This window comes from Gnatocerus cornutus, chromosome 8 (genome assembly GCF_029298725.1).
Source record: "Gnatocerus cornutus isolate USDA-ARS CGAHR chromosome 8, icGnaCorn1.1, whole genome shotgun sequence".
Taxonomy (NCBI): Eukaryota; Metazoa; Arthropoda; class Insecta; order Coleoptera; family Tenebrionidae; genus Gnatocerus; species Gnatocerus cornutus.
The window spans coordinates 2624545-2630769 of NC_142240.1; the positions used below are offsets into that span (position 1 = coordinate 2624545).

A 6225-nucleotide genomic window follows, 5' to 3' on the forward strand; every position below is an offset into this window, starting at 1 on the left:
TCCAACTGGATAATCATCATAACATTGTACTGTTGGATATAAACTGCAAATATCTATATATTTCATTATCTTTCCATTAACTTTTAGTTTTGTAGCATTAGTTCTTCCTCCGAAGAACGCATTTCTAGGATTAAGTTCTTCCATTTCTTTATATTTGCTTTTAATTTGTTTCATTTCTTCTTTATATTCTTTAGATTTAATCCAATTGCATTCCCACATTTCTATTAAATTATAGCTAGCTTATTTTATTTGCGCGCTTCTTTCTATTGTTTGTTCATAAAGATCTTCCATAGTTGTTTTATTCTTATTATTAATAAAATCTGAACTATAACATTTTGTACAACCATGCCAAAAACAACCGTGATATTGATAGACTGTATTAGTTTTTTGATCAAAGCCATCAACTTTTGATCCACATATTCTCACTTCACCAACGTTTAATGCATGTTTTATATTTGGATTATGAAAACTATTTAACCAAGAAATTGATTGTTGAGAATATTGATCGTTTTTTAGATTATCAACAACTGCAATTGTATCTTTCTTAATATATTTTGATCTATATACAGGGTCCGGCAACACTTGTGTCCACCCCCAAAATCGTCTTTAATTTTAAAGATAAAATTTTGAAAATTTGCATACGCTCACAGTTGACAAAGCTCTAGAAGCTGACGCAAAAATTTGTTTTTTATCACTGATAGTTTTGGCGTCGCGACGCCTTAAAAATGTAATTTTTAGTTAATTGTGAGAGTTTGTGATATCAACCCCTAATTTAATTTTTTTTCAATATAAATGTGTAGAAAATATATCAACTGTTATTTTAGATTCAATGCAAATTGTCTTTAAAATTTGAGAAAAAAATGCGGTTTTATCAAGTTAGTTTCCAATTTCATTACGTCAAAATTGGGAACTACGTTTACACCCATCTGTCAACAACTTGTGTCACAAATGACATCTATCCTTTGGCTCGCTTTAGATTGTAACAAAAGTCTTAATTGGTGAAATTGTCGCTTTGTCGATGTTAATTAATGATTTTTGGTGTCCATAAAGTGCAACATGCCCGTGTTAATCAAAATTAACCTTTATAAAATAGAATGAAGTGACTTGTGAAATTTTGGTGTAAACGTAGTTTGCCACTGCGCTGTCAGAATTTTGAAAACTAACTTGATAAAACAGCGTTTTTTTCGCAAATTTTAAACACAATTTGCATTAGATTTAAAATAAAAACTCAAATATTTGTATCATAGTTATGTTGAAAAAAAAAATTAAATCGCGAATATTTCCGCAAAAACTCAAAAATCGCTAAAAATTATACTTCTTAGGCGTCGCGACGCCAAACAAACTGTGATAAAAAACAAATTTTTGCGTCAGTTTCTAGAGCTTTGTCAACTATAAGCGTATGCAAATTTTCAAAATTGTAACTTTAAAATTAAAGACGATTTTGGGGGTGGACACAAGTGTTGCCGGACCCTGTATAGCCATACAAACACCTGCAATTGTAATGTATCTAAAAGGATCTATGTTAGCTATTTCTAGAAATTGTTTTCTTAATTCAAGACATCCTCTTCTTAATATATCCTCATCAGAATTACAATAATCGTAAAGTTCATTTTTAAAATCAAATAAATAATTTTCTTTTCTTTTTTGTTTATGCCATTCTAAAAACTCTTGCCTGTCTTTTATTTTCATAGAATTAACACCATAGTATTTTGTATTTGGTATTTTTCCCATATAGTTCTGATTTTCTGTTGTATTGAAAAAATGTGGAAAATAACCTTTTTTAAGTTCGTTTAGACCGAATGTTTTGGGAATGTTTTTTAAAGGTCCTTGAACAAAATTACTGCTATCAATAATTCTTAAATTAATTGATTTTATTTCCATTAACATTATTTTAGATCCATCATATATGCAGAATGGTTTAATACCGTTTTCAACGCAATATTTTAGAATAAAGTAAGAATCATAACCTTTTCCATAATGTGCAATAGCTGTGTACCCTTTATGATCTCTAGAAACTAACCATTTACAGAAATTTTGGTTGGTTTTAAAAGAATTGACCTTACCATTAAAATTATGAGATATAACTAAATTAGGTACGTGTTTGCGTTTCTTGCATCGCCTCATAATCAAAGAATAAATATTTTTGTGTGTAAGAGCATTTAGTTGTATTAAATGAACATCCGCAATTAAGACATTGATAACCGTTTTCGTTCATTCGTGGTATTTTAACACAATTTTTACATTCTTTACATTGATAAATGTGATATTTTACTCTTTTGTTTGTTTTATCAGGAAAAGTTACTGTACAACCTTTTCTATCACAATTTTTACAACCTTTTACTTTGTATTATTTACCACCGTCTTTTATTTTTGTTTGACAGATTCCACCTTTTTGCCGCTTCCATTGCATGTAACATTTATCTTTACGTATTTCAACCTCTTTATAACAATTTCTACATTTTTCCCAGCCACATTTGTGTTCTTTACTACCCTCTTCTATCATTTTGTTACTCATTTTCGGTTTTGTACAAGTATGTCCCCAGAGTGGAAGGATGTTATTTACTTCTTCAATCAATCAATTTCCTTCTTCAATCATTTTTTTACCTTCGTCAACCATTTTTTTTACCTTCGTCAACCATTTTATCACCTCTTTTGAGTATTTTATTACACTTTAAGCATTTATGAAATCTTTCACAAACTTCAGAATGATTTTCTAAACATTCTTGATTAAAACAGTATCTATTGCATTTTTCGCAATATATTCTTTTAAAAGAGTCTTCTTTGTGATTAGATTTGAAACACATTATGCATATTTTATCCTTTGTTTTGCATTTATGTTTATCTTTGTTTTGATATGGTTTATCACATTTTTACAATAATAAGATTGACCATAGAAAGCTGTCATACTACCAATTGTATCAAAATGATTTCCATTTTTATATAAATATATTTTTATATCTTTTTCAGGCCCCGAATATACAGGGTGTCCCAGAACTCACGCCTAGCCGAAAAAGGGCGGATGCCGACAGCAATCAGGACGCCAAAAATGCAATTTGTTTTGTCCTGATGTGCATTAAAATTGAGAAATTGCTTAACGAAACTGACCAATCCCAGACGCTCAAGCACAAATAATATTAACGTTGCTAGGTTTCATAATTAAATCCTAAAAAGGAAAATTGATTTGGTCCACTACATTTTTATAACTGACATCTAATGTCAATTTGACAGATAAAAACCACACAATGACGGTTCTAAAAAGAACCGTTTTATTACAACAAGAAACAGAACAAGGCACATGATGTAATGGTTAAATCAAATGCTTGAACAAACCACCATTATTTTGGACACACAAATGAGCTCTTCTAACCAAACTTTGACCGGTGCCGGTGATCTGTCGCGAAAATTTTTTGTACAGAAGATTTTCCGATTTCTAACTGGCGTGCCACAGTTCAGATACTTTGCGTGGAGTGTTCATCAACCGCTTCCAAAACGGCTTCTTTATTTTCATCAGTTCTGGCCTGTCTTGGTGCTCCACCAACTTCGCGCCGATCTGTTAATAGCTGACCAGTGTGTCCAGCCCGAGAAACAACACTAAGAATCGTTTTGTTGTCCGGATAATAATCACGACCTGGAAAACGTTCTCGGTACGTTCTTGCTACTAATACTAATTTCGATAGCACTCTTCAAAAATAAGACGTATTTCGAGGCATTCTGCCGCCGAGTACTCCTGAACCGTTTTAGGATATTTGTTACCACCAAACACCAACTAGGAAACCAGCAATCAAGGGAAACCAAAAGAAACGCCGTTTCACACTCCACTTGGATTTTCACTGTGTCAGTTGTCCTTCAGGTGTGTCTCTTGTCATTCAACGCTCGTCAACCAGTAGTCTTCAACCCTCTAGTCAATTTCTAAAGTACGCTAAGCCGTTTCTGCACACTAAGTTCAATATGAGTTAGATTTATTGAAGCCTGTCATTCTAACGTCAGTAAAATTTATAGTGGACCAGATTGTTCATACAAAATTCAAAGGAGAAAATTTAAACTGGTGTCTTATCCTCCAGACCATCTCCACGCGGCCTTGTGATTGGTCAACTTTGTCATGTCTTTTCTCAGTTTCTGTTGGAGCTAGAACTTTTTTTTTCAGCAACATTCACACCTTTTCCCGATACCCCCGGTTTTCGGCTAGGCATGAGTTCTGGGACACCCTGTATTATGGAATTAAAGCATTCCGCTGCTATGACTTTTATTTGAATATTTAATACTTTTTCTATATTTGCAATATCATCTAAGGTAAAATAATTCGCTTCCCTCATGAGGGCTTCGCCTGAATTATTATTATATTCTCCATGCTGATTACATAGCTCTTGAGCTAAAGTTGATTGTAAATTTCTCCCCAGTCTTATATATTTTAATTCATTATAATTATATTCTTTGCCTAGTATAATGTTTGTATGATAAGTTAATCCAACAATAACAGCTCTTGGACAACATAATCTATCTTTATTTTTAATTTGTGTTATACTTTTCTTTGTTCGTGAGTCTTCTGTTATATTTAATAACCTTTTAGCGTTATTAAGCACCTCTAGGCATATTAACAACTTCTACATGAAACGTACAACCGTATATATCTAAATCTTGATTTGCAGTTAAGATACTTTGAATTTTGTTTAATAAATTATCAATTTCAGAAGTTCTTGATAACCCTGTGGAAGTAGGGGACCAAAGATCATTGTGATTAACTACTATATTTAATAAGTTTCCTTCTTTGAAATTTGTTTTCTCTTTTACTATTTCAATCATTTCATTTAAACCCTCTCTAATGGCAGTAATTTTTTTCATAATTATGTCTGAAAGATCAGACTCGGATGATTCTTCCTCTTTCAATAATATAACTTTATAGTAAACTTTATGTTTCTTCCATTTTTTGCTGTATACAGCTTTTGTTTCTATTATTTTAATTTTAGGTTTTTTTGAAAACTATAAAATAACTATCTTCGAATGCAAAAGATTACTCACCAATTTTTTGTAAAAATTCTGCCTTTTTCATTTTTGAGTAACCTTTAATATTTCTTTCTTTAGCAATTTTTCTTAGTTCTTTTAACGTTTGATACAGATTTGTCTCCGGTTATTCTTTCAGTAATTCTTTTAAACTAGGTGATTTGATTTCGTTGAGAAGAATGATTCAATAGTTCTATTTTTTTACTATTTTTCTTTATGTTTAAGTTTAGTTTGCTAGCAATTGAATTTAATTTTTTAATACTAATCCTGCTTAGTTTGTTATGCCAATCTCCAGCATTGAGTTCTTCTTTAAAAATTAATTTTACAATATCTGATTTAGTTTTTGAGTTATATTTTGAGTAGTTCTTTAAACCTTGCCTTCTTGCAATGGTTCTTAATTTTTTCAAATTTAGTTTATTTAGTACAATTTCATTATTTGATGTTGGTGTTAAAAAATATTTATTCATCAATGACGATTCATTGTGAGACTTCGCTGAACTCTGCAAAGCTTCGTGGGCGTCCCTAAAAGGGACTACTGCTCCGCTGGCCAAAAGTGAACTCGAGGACGGAATATCTTTATTCATTTGTTCAATTATCTCACCCACTTTTTTTAAATCCCCTTTCGAAGTGAAAAGACATGTCTTCAGTGCATCGTTCCCGACAGCGAATTTTCTTTGCGACTTCCTTGCAACCAGACGAAGAGTGCGATCCAGTGCCCACCCATTCACTGTTGGACAGCGGACACCGTTGCTGTGACAAGTAGCGGTCACCCATCCAACGCCGGGAGGCAGCGCTGCTGCGCTCCAACATCTTCCCCAGAGAGCATTGCCCGTGAGCTACGAAGTGAGCGGTGCAGTGCAATCAGTGCAACGACAAAAGACGTTTTCTGTGCCTCTTTCCCCTGATGGACACTCAGTGAAGTGCGAATCGACCCCCGACACCATGAGTTCCACCAGCATGGCGGAACTCATCGCTGGACTCCAGCAGTCCCTCTTGGCGGCCCTCCAGCAGCAGCAGCAGCTCGAGGCGTTCACCGAGAACTTCTCGACCCGGCTCGGAGGACTCGAGCTTCAAATGGCCGTCACCATAACGGCCATCAACGAGCTCACCACCACCGCCGCCGCCGCCACCCCCAGGACCGTGAGGTCCTTCAGCCTTTTCGGAGATGTCGTTCTCCTCGAAGAGGTCTTTCCCCAGGTCCCCAACAAGGAACGCCCCGCTCGCCAC

The 6225-nt window shown here is 34.1% G+C and overlaps 1 pseudogene; it reads right to left on the bottom strand.

Annotated features, from left to right (window-relative positions):
- Positions 1 to 240: 240 nt before the first annotated feature.
- LOC148169376 (uncharacterized) lies at positions 241 to 5957 on the bottom strand (annotated as a pseudogene).
- Between the last annotated feature and the right edge of the window lie 268 nt (positions 5958 to 6225).